This window comes from Phalacrocorax carbo, chromosome 2, assembly GCF_963921805.1.
Source record: "Phalacrocorax carbo chromosome 2, bPhaCar2.1, whole genome shotgun sequence".
NCBI lineage: Eukaryota > Metazoa > Chordata > Aves > Suliformes > Phalacrocoracidae > Phalacrocorax > Phalacrocorax carbo.
This window is the reverse complement of record NC_087514.1, coordinates 168,370,037-168,386,504: the sequence shown is the minus strand read 5'-3', so window position 1 is coordinate 168,386,504 and position 16,468 is coordinate 168,370,037. Positions and strand designations below refer to the sequence as shown.

At 41.2% G+C, this 16,468-nt stretch overlaps 1 protein-coding gene across 1 annotated transcript in view; it reads right to left on the bottom strand.

Moving 5' to 3' along the window:
- Nucleotides 1–16,468, bottom strand: part of SMARCD3 (SWI/SNF related, matrix associated, actin dependent regulator of chromatin, subfamily d, member 3) — a 106,845-nt gene that overhangs the window by 88,489 nt on the left and 1,888 nt on the right. The window contains exon 2 of the mRNA XM_064445314.1: nucleotides 15,183–15,376. The gene's annotated coding sequence lies outside the window, so the exon portion shown is untranslated. The remainder of the gene's footprint in view (nucleotides 1–15,182; nucleotides 15,377–16,468) is intronic.

The window sequence follows — 16,468 nt, the reverse complement described above, 5'->3', positions numbered from 1 at the left end:
AGGAGGTGATGGCCTTAAAGAAAAGAATAACCCCAACAGCAGGACAAACCCTTGCATTGCATGGTGGCAGGAAGAAGCAGCAACCTGACCCACAGGCTATCTGCTAAGAAGCACTGCTTTGTTTTTGCAGAAATGGCCTAGCCAAAAGGGAACAAGCACTCTTCTTACTCGTGGAAAGAATCTGAATATAGATTGTAGTATTTGTGCATACACTCTTGTCACTGACACGAAGTAACACGCCTTTCATGCACACATGTATCTTAAAAATATGAACAATCATCATGAAAATACATATGTACGGCACTTTCTCAAAGAGCAAATTATTCCAGTCAGAAAATACTGAATAGTATTAAAAACTCTGAATTTCAGTTACTTAGGTTTAAGAAAATGGGTGCAATACGGGGGAGCTCTTCATTTAAGAGCACTTTATTGGAAACTCAAAAAACCATAATCCCAAACAACAACAACATAGCTAAAAGGATTCTCCTTTAGACAGGAGAGTAACAATAGAATAAAAGAAGAGGCAATAAACAATAGTACAAGTAATACTAACACTTTTACATTGCAGTCTCTGCTATAACGTTCCGTTAAAGAACTTAACATAATTGATTCAAAATCCATGATGATACAAAGTCAAAAACAATACAAAAAGATTTTTAAGTAATATTTCAGTAACAAACATGTCCTCACAGTAATAATTAATGTTTCATGCACTACCAAGAGAATTTACGTTATTGTTGACAGTAAGCATTCTGTTAAGTATTTAGAAAGAAGTCAGAGGGGATGCTTACAGTTTATATTGGTGACAAAAGGACAAAATGCTTATTACTACAACCGTTCCTACAAAAGGGTGCTAAAGTTAGACCACTTAAAATTATTAACTGGATACTGCCATTCAACAGCTTTACAAGAAATAACTTGTGCATTCCTTAGACCACTACTGTTGACTTAAGAAATCTTGAAACACTAAAGAAGAATGGAAGAAAGTTAATGCTGTATCAGATAATTAACAGTGAACTGGATCACATAACTGATTATAGACCAATAAGTCTGACAGTCTAACAGTATTGCTGCCATAGTACCTGGGCAGTATCAGTACTACTAAAGACTGTTTTGTAGTTAATCACAGAATGTGATTCTAATACTAATAGAATAACAATTCTTAATACTAAACAAAATGTTTTTATGGAAAACATATCTAGTCAAACTAAGCTGATATATTTTTGTAAGAATATTTTCATAAGGCTATTTATAAAAAAATGCCAATTTGTTCATACAGTGTTCCATAAACACTGATCATGTGAGTATGTTTGTTTAACTGGAGTTAGACCTGGTCATCTAACCCAGCCAGCTGGTAACAACAGACATTTGGCAGACTTCATCCTAACCCAGTGCAGGTGTGTGCAGTATTTATGAGCTGACCACACTTGACAGTAAATAGAGAGAAACAGGCACTTTTAGGGATTTTCAGGAGACTACAGCATGCTCTCTTTAGGTCTTTATATTACAGTGTCGTGAGTCAAACGCTCTACTCACTGTAAAAGGAACCTATGACAACTAGTTCAGTTGTAGACATCTACAGTTAATCAAACAAACTACATCTTCTTTATGCACTTGTAATGCAGGGTGCCAGAATTTAAACCCAGAAATCACAGAATAGTATAGCAAAAGCATTTTGAATAATATAACTATTTAACAAGTACTGAGATGTACAGTTGCAAAGTGACCGGTGTTTCTAAACTGCTACTCTTCAATTAGTTGCTGTGATAAAAAACTGCTGAGCGAACTCCATGTACAATGATTATGCCCAGAGCAGCATCAGCTGAAGAACACTCTCTCATTGTCTTTAGCTGGGCCACAGTCCTCGTTTTCCTCATGTTTCAAGAATTTCTTCAAAAGTTAGAAGTGACAGAGGAATACTGTGACAGAACAATACTGTTCAGGTTAAGAACCAGTGTTAACCTCATTTACAGGTCCCACAAGTTGCTACAGCAAAACAGTGCAGGGAAGAAACAAACCACCACAAGAAGCAGGAAGAAGCAGCCAGGGCAGAGTGGGAACTTCTTAAATGAGCTTTATCGATAAATTCCATTTATGTCAGGCCATGACTTAAATGTTTTCAAAGATAAGAAAGAAGCAGAGCAGTTGGAAACATGTTTACAAATGGGAAGCTGGAAAGGTGAAGAAAATTCACAATAAAATTCACTTGTAAATAGCTGTGTTTGTAGGCATTTGAAATAAACCAATTTGGATTGATGCAATATAATCAGAGAAAGAATAAAAGCAAGATTGCCACATGTTGCTGGCTCTGTGCTGGCCCTTCAGAAAGAGTAGGTTTTGGAGAAAAAAAGATCAAGAAAGCCCAGGGGACAATCTCAGGATTTCAACAGTTTAAATGCTGGTCAAGATAAGAGAAACCCTACATTCTGACTCAAGTATACACTGTTGAGATATCTGCTGTAGCCAATTAACATTTTGAATAAAATACTCAACCCTCCACAAAAATCAATACAGCACAGACTTCATATATGTCAAAAGATAGCAAATCCTAAATAACAATGGCTAAGTGAAGAACCATCATCAGATAGGACCTGTTATCTGCTTAACATCATGTAATATATTTGTCAGTGATTCAAGAGAAAGTATGCAATGGAAATGAATACTAATTAAGCTTGCATAAGACACAAGAAGACAGGACAAGTCATTTATACTCTTATCCAAGTCATTTGGTGAACTGGGAACAAAAACCTATAAATAAATGTGCCTTCAGAGAGCCTGAAAGAGTAGGCAGACCACTTGTTGCATGCGATATACACACTTGGGAAGAAAGAAACCTAAAAAGGCCTTCAGAAACATGAAAGAAACAATGCACAGAAACTGTCCACGCAAAGCCAAGAACTGCAGTGGGTGCATGAGCCAGGGACAAACTGGTGCCTGCAGCTGATGCATACTACTGCAGCAGCAAGGTCATCCTGGTACCCTGGAACAGCCATGAAAAACAAAGCCAAAACACAGGTGTAAGGGGTAAAATAGGAGGAAAGGAAATAGCAACAGAAACTTTAGAAAAAATAGAGTTGGTACAAAACATGAAGATGGGAGAAAAGCATGGTTAGACCAGATAAGGGAAAGGGATCAAGGAAGGATTTAAAGATATATATAGAAAGATTTTACTAGAAGGTGATGTAGGAGACCCATAAACAAGGTGCAAGGAAGTTATTGGGACAAGAAAGAAGTTAAGATGTAGCACAGATCAGGCAAGACAAAAAAAAAAAAATCTATGACAGCACTGTCAGTGACTAAGGAGAAGGAAAAACAGTTGCAGGACAGAGCATTAAGAGTCAAGCTGTATTAGATGGTACCAATGCTGAGTGATGGGGTGAGCAGATACACGGTCAGACTCTCTGTCGTGGTTTAACCCCAGTGACAACTAAGCACCACGCAGCCAATCGCTCACTCCCCGCAGTGGGATGGGTTAGCAGATTGGAAGAGTAGAAGTGAGGAAATTTGTGGGTTGAGATAAAGACAATTTAATAGGTAAAGCAAAAGACACATGCACAAGCAAAGCCAAACAAGGAATTCGTTCACTCCTTCCCATGGGCAGGCAGGTGTTCAGCCACCTCCAGGAAAGCAGGGCTCCATCACGCGTAACGGTTACTTGGGAAGACAGCCACCATCGCTCCAAATGTCTCTCCCTGCCGCCTTCTCCCCCCAGCTTTATATGCTGAGCATGGCATCATACAGTATGGAATATCCCTTTGGCCAGTTGGGGTCAGCTGTCCCAGCTGTGTCCTCTCCCAGCTTCTTCTGCACCCCCAGCCTACTCACTGGTGGGTGGGGTGAGGAGCAGAAAAGGCCTTGGCTCTGTGCAAGCCCTGCTCAGCAGTAACTAAAACACCCCTGTGTTATCAACACCGTTTCCAGCACCAATCCAGAACATAGCCCCATACTAGCTACTATGAAAAAAATTAACTGCACCCCAGCCAAAAAACAGCACACTCTCATATAGCCTCCAACACATACCACACAAGAGCTTCCTAGGAGCTATTCTGCTGCTAAATGGCAGAATGCAATAGAGAAACTGTGGGACAGCAACAGCCACTCAGGGAAGACATGTCCACACGAGTGTTGAAAGTCTGTAAATAAGAAGTGACCTGAAGCACTTACAGAGAAAGTAAAGAAGTACTTCATAATATAACCATAACTGTAAGATTGTTACTGACCTTAACTTGTAGTATATTTATTGAGGGATTAAATGTCTTTCAGAAAGATAATGTATAATATTAATGTGCATTTTAATTTGCATAACACTATTTCTCTCAACAATCGCAAATTCTGGTACCATGACAATAAAAGAAGTGAGCATCTCCAAAAGCCAAGCTCTCAGATCAAGTCAGGTTCCACCAGCCCAGCTATTGCATACAGCTCCATTCCTGAAACCAAAAAGTTTTCCCCAAACAAACTGAAACCACTTCCTACCATTTCCTTTTCCTACTTTTTTTTTTTTTGCATACTCTGCGGCTGGCTGTTTTTAATTTCCTAATCTGCATTTCATCTCAGAACAACCCCCAAGCCCTCCTCTAGAACTCTGGTCATTCACCAGAGCTCCCTGCCCCTTCCTCTATCATTTATTCTTTTCCTCATCCTCCTACGATTTTCAAGGCACTGCTTCCTAGCTCTCAGCTATGGCAAGAAGCAGTGGTGCACAGGAACAACATTCTGTGCAGTAGAAACAGAGCATAGGAGAGTCCAAATGTAATGTGCAGAATAGGCCTCCACAGAGCAGTTCAAGGAGGGAAAGCAGAGGAAAGAAAAGACAAGAAGCGTCTTATGTGACAGTGCAATCTAAACAGCAAGTGAGCCATCAGAGTAGCATTAAGTGCAGAGAGATCCTTACTAAAATATTTGAGAATTTCCCACTCTTTTCATATGAATTGAGCAATAGATTTCAGAAGGTTTCATTTCAATTTTCTCTTTTATAGTATTTTTGTTTGGTACTTCCTAGGTTTGTTTTTCAAAATAAAAGTGAAGGGACTCTGCTATGCACAACAAACACCACACAGCAGCGTAACTCTCCTATTAAGCTTTTCTCTCAATTCTATAAATCCAGAATGGGAACTCTCCCATCCCATATCACCCAGGCCTACTGGATGGTATAATGTGAGACATCTGTGTTCTGCTTCTCTCCAAAGCACCTTCACCCTTGCATGAAACTCAAAGAAAACCCTAAACTTACCACCTGCATCCAGGGACCCCACCTCACCACACCATGCAGAGCACCCACTACATGACTTACTAAGAAAAACATAATTGGGCTTGTGAAGTTTTACTTCCTTTTGGTGAAAACTGATTTTCAAAAAAAGTTCTCCTATCTTCACTTTTCTTCCCATCCAAAGTATACGCTATAAATAGAAACAAAGTATTTTTATATTCAATTTTAGATCAGTGCAAAAGACATGTATAGGTATGGGAAGCCTATATAGTTCAGAGGGCTAATACATGAAAGAAACAACAAAGTCAGACAGGGGAGTTTCAGCTAAACTATTTAACCTCTTTTTTTTTTTTCCTTTAAAGTTGCTTAATGACAGTGACTGACATCTGGAATAAAAGAAGCCTTTATCATTTACTGTCCTCCTCTGATGGAAATCTCTCCACCTCTCACTATCCTTATCAATTTTTCTAGAATTCTTCTAGTTTCTACTAGTCACATCTTAAGGGATATAGAACTACATTAACTCTTCAGGACATAGGCGAACCATGGATTTACACAATATTATAACAATAATTTCAGTTTTGTTAATTCTTTTCCTGTAATGTCTAACATTGAATTTTACATTTTAGTTGCTACTGTAAGCTCACGTTTGCAGAGAACTATCTATAAAGATGCTAAAGATTTATTTCCTGAGCCAAAAGAGATCATTTTGACAACAATGTGGCCACACTGGCAGGCTTATTTTCTCTACACACTTTACATAGGCATTAATCAAACTTAAATTTACTCTGCTATATTACCATTCAGTTTTGAAACACTCTTCTCCAATCTTAAAAGACAGGTTTAGGTTCTAGGACCTGAGGGAATAGCAGGAGGATGTGCTGGGGGAGGGTTAGGTTGGATATTAGGGAAAGGCTCTTCCCTCAGAGGGTGGGGAAGCCCTGGCACAGGCTCCCCAGGGAGGCGTCACGGCACCAGCCTGGCGATATTCCAGAAGCACTTGGACAAGGCCCTCAGAGACACGGTGTGAATTTGGGGTGTCCTGTGCAGGGACAGGAGTTGGACTTGATGATCCTTGTGGGTCCCTTCCAGCTCAGGACATCCTATGATTCTACTGCATTGAATAAGGTCACATTGTCAGCTAATTTTGTTGCTTCATTATTTACCCCTGTAGAAATCATTCATCATGCACTGAACACCGACGGGGAACCGAAAAGGCACTCCTTCCGTTACAGAAACTGAGTATTTATTCGTCCTTTTGTAGCCACTGCCTCCAGGAGCTCCAGGGCCCAGGGAACCACTAGTTCAGGTTAGTCCTCTCCAAAGCTATGCCTGTAGTTTCTTAATGGCTTGTCAATTAGTGAGAGTATACTTTTGCTCGTTGTCTCTGTTATCCCTTGACTAGCAGGTTTGTGTCTCTCGTGTGTTTTTTCTTTAGCACTTCCCCCATTTACTTATTATCCCCACTGAAAATGTCCTTGACTGCATAAACTTAATGAAGAAGAGGTGTACTCTCACCTTCTACATACCCTTACATTTCCTCATGAAGTTCAACAAGGGGAAGTGCAAAGTCCTGCACCTGGGAGGAACAACCCCAGGCACCAATATATGCTGGGGGCCACAGAGCTACAAAGCAGCTTGTCAGAACAGGACACACAAGGGTCCTGGTGGACACAAAGTTAAACACGAGCCAGCAGTGTGCCCTTGCTGCAAAGAAGGTTCATGGTATCCTGGGCTGCATGAGGCAGAGTGTTGCCAGCGGGTCAAGGGAGGTGATCCTTTCTCTCTACTCAGCACTGGTGAGGCCACAGCTGGAGTACTGTGTCCAGTGCTGCATTTGTCCAGGGCAAGAAAGACACAGACATACAGCTGAGTCCAGTGAAGAGCCACGAAGATGATGAAGGGACAAGAGCATCTCTCCTATGAGGAGAGTCCAAGAGTGCTGGGATTGTTTAGCCTGAAGAAGGCTTGGAGGGGATCTTATGAATGCATATAAATATGTGAAGGGAGAGTGCAAAGAGCATGGAGCCAGGCTCTTTTCAGTGGTGCCCAGTGACAGGAGCAGAGGCAATGGGCACAAACTGAAATACAGGAGGCTCCCCTGGCACATCAGCAAACACTATTTGACAGGGAGGGTGACTGAGCGCTAGAATAGGTTGCCCAGACAGGTTGTGGAGTCTCCCACCTTGGAAATATTCAAAGGCTGTCTGGACATGGTCCTGGGCAACCAGGTCTGCTTGAGCAGGGGAGCTGGACAAGATGACCTCCAGAGGTCCCTTCCAACCTCAACCATTCTGTAATTCTACAATTTCCTACTCTTCCTTACTGCTTATGAGGAATTTTCCTTGTTCACTATATACTCCCTTATTAGCTTTAACATTCTTTAGAAACCTTGCTGAGAGCACTTTCAAAACACTTAAGTACAATACGCTGGCAGGCCTGCTTTTATTCACATAACCTGTGAAGAGTTCTAATCCTAATAAAATAGGGGCACAGCAGATAATAGAACAGGAACATAACAGACCCGTGGGGCACCACTTGCCCCTACAGAAGACATGCTGACTCTTTATCTGCAATGGCATCCTTCGAACAAAGGACAGGACTCCACTAATTATGACATTGCATGCAATTTACATTGTTAAATATACTAACAGATGAGGATGGCTGCAGTGCTTGACAGAAGCATTCACTCAGAAAAGAAAATCTGAAGGAGTTATGAAGAGCCCAACAGAAGATATTACAGAACACAGTATCAGTCAGTAGTTCCCTCTTTCTTTTATCATACTGCAGCCAGTGCTGGTCACATCTCTAAAAAGTATACAGCAGAATTAATAAAGATACAGATATGGAAAGACTAGGCACAAAATAATTCTTTTATGATGAGGAACTGAAAAAGAGTGCTTGTTTATTTTGCAGGGGAGAGGGAAAATGTACAGAATTAAGACTAGCACTGAGATAAAAGTAGGAGCGCATTTTCTTGTAACAGAAGAACCAGAGGACCACCTACAAAAACAGAGCACAACAAACTCAAAATAAACAAAAGATTTTTTCATGCAGAATAGTTAGCCTTGGGCACTGACTGGCATAGGACTTGCCAAGAGACACTGAAGATGTAGAAAGGGTCAGCTAGGTAAGGAGCATCCAGTTTTCCTGACCTTGCGAACCACAAAGCAAGATCTTTACATGTCAAACAGCCACGAGACACAAACCACAATATACTTCAGAGGATGGCAGAGAGGAGTAGTACCACCAGACAGTCCACAGAAAAGTTTTGACAGCAGATGTGTCACATGTTCCATCATACTGCCTTGGGCCTTAGCTTGTCTATGAATACCACTGGATCCCAGGGACACCTAGTGATGGCATTCTTGGCAGTTCCTGCTGGTTTGCTTCTTCCTTACAAAGACAGATCTGGACTACCAAACACAAAAATTGCACCAGAATTACTTACAAACCATATAGATACCCTCGGACTAGACGCTTTCATTCATACAAGCATATACAGAGCTGCAATTTTAAATATTAAGAGAACAATGAGAAAGTTCGTAAAGAACAAAGCTCATAGAACAAAAGCCAGGCTCTACTGGAAACTAACAGGATCCTTCTGGGAGAGGTAGGTTATTGCCTAGCATTAATCATGAGGGATCTGAAAGACCATTCTGGAGAGATGTCTGGGTATTATTAGACTATGAAATATCAATAATTCCCCAACTTCCCTGCAAAAATTATCAGTAAACATAGTTGAAAGTGAAGGTACCTTTACAGGGATGGTAAACAGTCAGACAAATTCAACAGTGTCGTTCAGCATATGGAAATTAATAGAGTCACCTCTAATGAACTGGAGTGCAGGACACAACTGTTGGATCAAGCCATCTTACTAAGGCAGATCCATTGAAAGTGTGTGTTTAAAGGCAAGGAACGATCTAAGAAAAAAGCATGAAAAACATACCCCTAAAGCAGGAGACCGTGCCTTGAAAAGTGGAAAATCTGAAAAGGAAGTAGGGACCACATTGGAAAACAACTCAAACTGAATTACCTGTGCCACACTGTGGCAAAGAGAGCCAAGGGAACCCTTGCATTTATTAAGAGGAGGAAGCAACGATAGTAGGATGATTTTCTCTATATACTTCAATCACTAGAGAACTCCACGTTGGAACACTGAATAAAGTAGTGCCAAGTACAATCCAGAAGCCTGAAAAATGTTGTCCATGAAAGATTTAAATAACACATGTTTAATGAACTAAACATAAAGCTGAGAGATGAACATGATTATGATGTTTAAGTATACTCATTCACAAAATCCCAAGTGATAAAAAGCTTTTTAAATTACATGGAAAAAAGACAGAACAAAAGCCAGTGGAAAAAAGCTGACATGAGACAAACTGTGCCACAAATCATTACCACACAGCGCATGTCAGTTAGGAGCGGGGGCATGGGGAATCACATTCCTAAGACAGTTACAATGACACTCCATCCTACATAAGCACAGCTGACGCTGTTATAACTTTCACCCCTTGCCTTCAGGATAGTCTAGCTGTCACAAACAAGGTATTTACAGAATGAAAAGTAGAGGGGCTAGCATGACCATTAGATCATCTTCAAATCCTTCTTTGCTCCAAGTCGGTATTGACCTGCCAAAAACTTTCTTAACAGATATTTGTCTAAGTCCTTAAATCCTCCATGGAGAGAGGCTCTACAGGCAGCATATTAAATTTTTAATGTACAATAGCTAGCCAAACTGCAGCTTGTCTCTCTGGAAGGTATAAGGCTCACAGTAAGGACAAATGGAAGTCCATTAGTGCTCAGTAAAATACAGGTGTCAGGTGATCCAAAAGTCTCTTTTAGCTGTAAGATCCATCAATCTGTAAACAGCCATCATCATGCAGATTAACACCTGGCTTCATAGCTGGTGTTGATGCCAGGGCTTTGGCTTCTACGATCATGAGATGTTCTTTGATGAATACAGAACACTGGGGAGAGATAGGATTCACCACCAGCCAATTCCCTCACAACCCTAGTATGCATTTCATCAGGTCACATGGACTTCTGTATGTTCAGGTTCGTCAGATGGTCTAGAACCTGATCTTCTCCTATGATGGGTGGGACTTCATTCCTCCAGTCCCTGCCTTGAAATTCAGGGACTCAAGAGATTTGGGGAAAAAAAAAAATTGTCAGTGAAAACCACGGGAGAAAAAAGCTGTTGATCACTGCAGCCTTCTCCATGTTGGTTGTGGCCAGATTCTCTGTCTCATTTATTGGGGGTGCAATTTCTTTTGTCTCCCTTGTCTGACTAGCATACTGGTAGTACCCCTTCCTATTATTCTTCACATTCCTTGCCAAATTTAGCTCCAGTTGTGCCTTACCTTTCCTGATCCCACCACTACACTCCTGGGTAGTATCCCTATATTATTCCCAGGATGTTCCTGCTTCCACTGCCTGTGCATTTCCCTCTTCTGTTTTGGTTTGACAAGGAGGTCCTTACTCAGCCATGCTGTCTTCCCACCTTTCTGTCCTGATTTCTTGAACATGGGAATCAATAGTTCATGTGCTCTTAGAAAAAAGTCTTTAAATAGCTGCCAGCTCAATGTCCAAATGGACGTCAATATCAAGTGGTGTCCCTCGGGGGTCGATATTGGGACCAGTACTGTTCAGTAGCTTTATTAATGACATAGGTAGTGGGACTGAGTGCTCCCTCAGCATGTTTGCAGGTGACATCAAGCTGAGTGGTGCAGTTGATAGGCTAGAGGGAAGGGATGCCATCCGGAGGGACCCTGACAGGCTGGAGGAGTGGGCCCATGTGAACCTCATGAAGCTCAACAAGGCCAAGTGCAAGGTCCTGCATCTGGGCAGGGGCAGTCACCAGTACAGGCTGGGGGATGGATGGATGGATGGATGGATGGATGGATGGATGGATGGATGGATGGATGGATGGATGGATGGATGGAGCTCTGCAGAGAAGGACCTGGGGATATTGGTAGGCGAAAAGCTGGACATGAGCCAGCAATGTGTGCTCGCAGCCCAGAAAGCCAGCTGTATCTTGGGCTGCACCAAAAGAAGCATGGCCAGCAGGGCAAGGGAGGGGATTCTTCCTCTCTATTCTGCTTTCTGGAGACCCCACCTGGATCCAGCTCTGTGGTCCACAGTACACAAAAGACATGGACCTGTTAGAGCAGGTCTAGAGGAGGGCCATGAAAATTATCAGAGTGCTGTAACACCTCTCCTATGAAGAAAAGATGAGAGAGTTGGGGTTGCTCAGAGCGCCTGGAAAAGGGAAGGCTCCAAGGAGACCTTATTGCAGCCTTTCAATACTTAAAGGGGACTTATAAGAAAGATGGAGAGAGACTTTTTACCAAGGCCTATAGTGATAGGTCAAGGGGTAATGGTTTTTAACTGAAAGATGGTAGGTTTAGACTGGACGTAAGGAAGACATTTTTTATGATGAGTGGTGAGACACTGGAACAGGACTAGATGATCTTTGAAGGTCCCTTCCAACCCAAACCATCATATCATTCTGTGAGCCAGATGCTGAACGAGCTTTGTACTTTCTCCTGCAACTACTCCTATTGGCTACTGTCTCCATAGAGTCTAACCAGCATATCAGCCAGCTCAGTTACTGTATGGTTATCCCTATGATCTCAAAGAAGAAAGAAATGAGAATAAAATGCCTTCAGTAACCTCGCAGTATGTCCTTTCTCTACCATGGAAATTAAAAGCTTTAAAAAATTTTCTACAAGTAACATGTAAAAATCATTCCTCACTGACCTAACAGCTGCCAACACAGCTCTTGCTCTCCATCTAGACATCACCTTTTAACTGTAAATCCTGCAGTTGCCTTGAGTCATATGTATTTTGCCAGGAGAAAATGACTGTTTAAGTCTTTAAAAATAATGAATTTATAAATTTTTAATGTTATGGCTTGTTAGCCCTTTCAATTTCACCAAATGAAGTCCAATTTCTTTCACATCATCAAAAGTCCATTTGCAAATCAAAGGCCACATGCTTATCAAAAGTTAAGTTTATACAATTTCCCACTTCAGTGCGATAGCTGTGCCTATAAATCTAAAAAATATATGATTGGTAAATTGTATTTTCTTCTCTGCAGTTTTGGATCTTGAAAGGAGCTGAACTGCCTTTAAACAACGCAGTGAAGAAATTAACTCTATCCCAGCTAAAACCATGACAACAAGTTATTTTTAAAATTCGTTCAGGGGCAGAGATTAAGTGTGCCAAATTCCAGGGTAAAAAGATACCATGTTGATTAGACTCTGAAACTGACATTCCTGGAGCAGGCAAGTCTTCAGTCTAGCTAAGGGCTTCATTTAAGCGATGGGGATAGTTATATTCAAAGATAAACACTTCCATCCTTAGCTTTGGACAACTACCATAGACAAACACAGACATCATCCTTATGATAAGAGTACAAAACAGTAAAGGCCATAAAGGAAAGGACAGGAAGTTTATCTCTCAAACACTGGAACCAATTAATAGAGAGCTTTATTTAAAAAATGGAAGGAAGATCAAAACAGCTTTCCATAAAATTCATGGGACCCTTGTCCAGCATTGAGGTGCTGGTGCTATCAATATATCCAGGTACAAGAATGACCGTATCATTATTACTTTCATGGTTACTCAGTGAATATCAAACATTTGACAAGGGCAACTCAGGCTGTCAATTCATGAAAATCAGACATACCTCACTTGATGACCTCTGAGTAACATTTCCTGAGCAAGACCTACTAGCCACTGTCTACATTATGAAAGCATTACAGAGAACACAGCAATAACTCTGTGAGCTAGAAGAAAAAGTGTAGTTATTTGTTTGTCTCCATGCACTTAGGACACATCTGTATAAATTAAAAAACCGGATAACCCCCATGGTATAATACCAGAACTCTTAATCCTTTACCTTTTTTAATGAAGAACCATTCACTTCCTCCAATGGCACCTTTGCAGCAAAGCTAAGTTCCTGGAATGCTATTCAATTTAAGGGGAGACCAGCAAATTCCATGTGTTAGCCCAAGCACTCTGTTTGTAAACCACTGCGGCAATACCACAGTGAAAAGGAGTGAGCTCCAAGTGATTAAGAGTACTGAAGGTTAAACTAAACAGCTTACCTTTCCTCAAGGAGCTAAAGAAGTTTAATACATAAGCTATTCTGATTCCAGCAAGGGTTGTGGACTTTCTGTAGGAATATACATTAGCAGGTATATTCCGCATTAACTTTAACATCAGTGGATTCTTAACAAGTTAGTCGGTATAGAAAACATGGCATGTGATCGTTACAGGAACAGAAAGAAAGATAGTGGGGTGTCAGAACTGAAGAGGAAAGAAACTTTCCTAGATGTAAACTAGAAAAAGCCTTTTGCCACATTTGCTGCCTGACACTCAGTGCTCATCTTGAACCCCACAAAAGCATTTCCTGGATAGCAGGTTATTATTCTCATTGTCTCTACTTCCTTATCTTTTGCCAAGCATCTGCAGTCACCCCCTTTTTGTCTGGTCTTTCCCTCTGTCAAATAGCTCTCATCCATACCTCAGTCTTCCACCATTTGGAACCTGAATGACGAGAACTACCAAATCACCTTTCTAGAAGACATACCCTTACTCAGCAACAGCTGCGAACTGGATACAGGTACCCACTACCTTTAGGAACATGCCAAAGTGAATGGTCCTATAGTCCTCCCTGGACTCAGAATCCAAGAGAATGTTCAATTGAACAGAAAAGGACAGAATAGTGACAGAAAACATAATCACAGAAAACTGGAACAACTCCTTCCAATTAAGATAACTTAACACTGAAACAGCGGACCTAAGAATTAGCGGCATTTTCTAACATTGTTCACTCCAAACCACTGACTCCATAATTAGATGGCTGCAAAAACTTAAAAAGTATCTGGAAGAAAAAAAAAAAGATTCAGCATTTGCCTCATTTTCCTATTCCTTTTCCACATACGCATTACTGATCAGAGACAGGATACTTTGGTCTGACTCAGTACACCACAGTTCTTAAATTCATTTAAGTTATGATTGGCAGACTAGTACTGGTATCTCTCTGTAACGGATTTTCCCTAGCTCAGCCAGAAGCGAAAAGCCAGAGGTAGCAGGCACTGGGCAAAGTTCATAACTGTGCTGCAGCAGGCTAAGCAATATGGTTCTTAAAGGGCCAAATCAGATGACAATAATAAGTCTAATGTGTCTTCAGAGAAAAAAGTTATAACCAAGGCTATTTATTTCCAATGCAAAATAGAATGCATTTTTCTACCAGACAATTTTCACTAGCAGTGAAGTGACCTGTGCAGGCTGTAAAAGATGAAAAGGCACTGATCCAATTGTGGGAAAAACTAAGTCCCTTACAGGTATACTGTGCACTGACTGGAAAAAAAGATAGATGGATACACGTGGATACTCACCAGTGGAAGCAACAAGAAGAATGGAACTAGCAGTAGGAAATAGAGACCTGTGTGGCAGATTTGAGTACCTTACCACAGAGATGACCAATGCATATCCAACAACAGCAGGTACTGGAGAAGCCTACCAGCTGGGAAGCACTAACCATGTTACTTTAAACCTGCTGTGAGAAGCATGGCAACCCTACAAAACAATAACCATCTGATAAGAACTAATCACATTTACTTGTGGCTGAGTAATGAATTACCACAAAGAATAGCTGCTACTACTCGTACTCTTCATTCTTTCCTCTATTAGGCCTGCTCTTAGTGACTGCATCCTCTAACTTTATTCGCTCTGCCTAATCAGGACTCTCTCTGCCAGCACTAGCAGAAACTATCACAGAAGTAGGTGGCTAGTAAAAGGACCAGCTAAGGTCAGTAGCAGCAAGCAGGCAGTTTAGGACTTATTTCACAATATAACATTTCCCATATATCCAAAGGCAAACATTTTCCAGTCCCAATACAAGTCACAGACACATTCTTCCCACCTAGAACAGGTCATTTTTCAAAAGGCTAAAACCTACCTGTACCAGACTAGGTAGCTGATGAACACCCGGAATCACATGTGTACAGACCAAGAGGAAGCAGGAAATTCATCCAACAGGGTGGGGCAGGAGAGCAGATATTACGTCATGATGAATTAGCAGCAGATATTCTCATTGACCTGAAGCAGGAACAGCTATAAGACAGCAGGCCAAGGATGCATTTGGATCCAGCTCTGAAAAGAGAAAGTACATAGTGAGAGGGAAGTAATATACAATATAAATAAAATTTCCTAGAACAGCATCAACCCATGTGGCACTTCATAAGCAGCACACTGGTTAAAAAAAAAAGAGAGAAAAGGCAAGAAAGAAAATATGCAACTGAGTTAGTGATTAGGGATTTCTCTGCAGACAACTGCACACAGATGCATGTCCATGTTGCCAAGACAGTACTTTCGCACAGGCACTAGGTGATCATTACAGAATATTCAACTTACAGACGGGAGCCAGCTTGTATTTGGAGAAATTGGAGAAAACATGAAGAAAATACAACACTTGCCTATAACCTGTCAACATGTTGAGGAATGCACTAATAAGAACAATAGGATGGTTAAGATTGTAAGAGATCCCTGGAATTTGCCTGATCTACCCAAGAAGGAAGGGTGTCTTTTTACCTAGATGTTCTCAGTTATGTTTCTGCCATCAGATATCTCTGGTAACTCTTAGAAAGCAGGCCAGTTCAGGAACTTTAACCAAATCAACTTGCTTTCATTCTTAAAAAATCAAATCCTTAAAGGCTATCAGAATACTCCAGCATTTCAGCAGGCATTGACAGCTGCCCTGGTAGGATCGTAAGAGTGTTCCAGCCTGGGACAACTAATGATCCCATAGATTTAGGGTACAGTCAGGCAGCTTCGGTGTTTGCATATTTGTGATAGGTCCCAGAGAAGATGACCAGTGTAAGAAGGAAAAGGGAGCTGCTCCTTGGGAAGAGCTTAGCCAGCTGCACCTGCGTATACAAAGCGCTGCTTCTTCTGACAGCTCTCTGTTGTAGCTGATGAAGAAAAGAATTACAGCAGGACAGATGGGAACACCAGCACTTAAAGCATTCACAGGTGTAAGCTCATACCTAGTCATGCAGTTAGAAGCAACTGCTCAAAGGATGGATAGGCTGAAAAGGGAAATATGAGCATCAGAGTGCCAGCCTAGTCAGTGCAGGTCAGCGTAAGAGCAGACAACTCCATCCGGGACAGTAACAAAGCTCTCAGTCCAGCAGGGTTGAAACAAAGGAAGAACAAAGGGCAGAATGATGGTGAATTGTGCTAAAA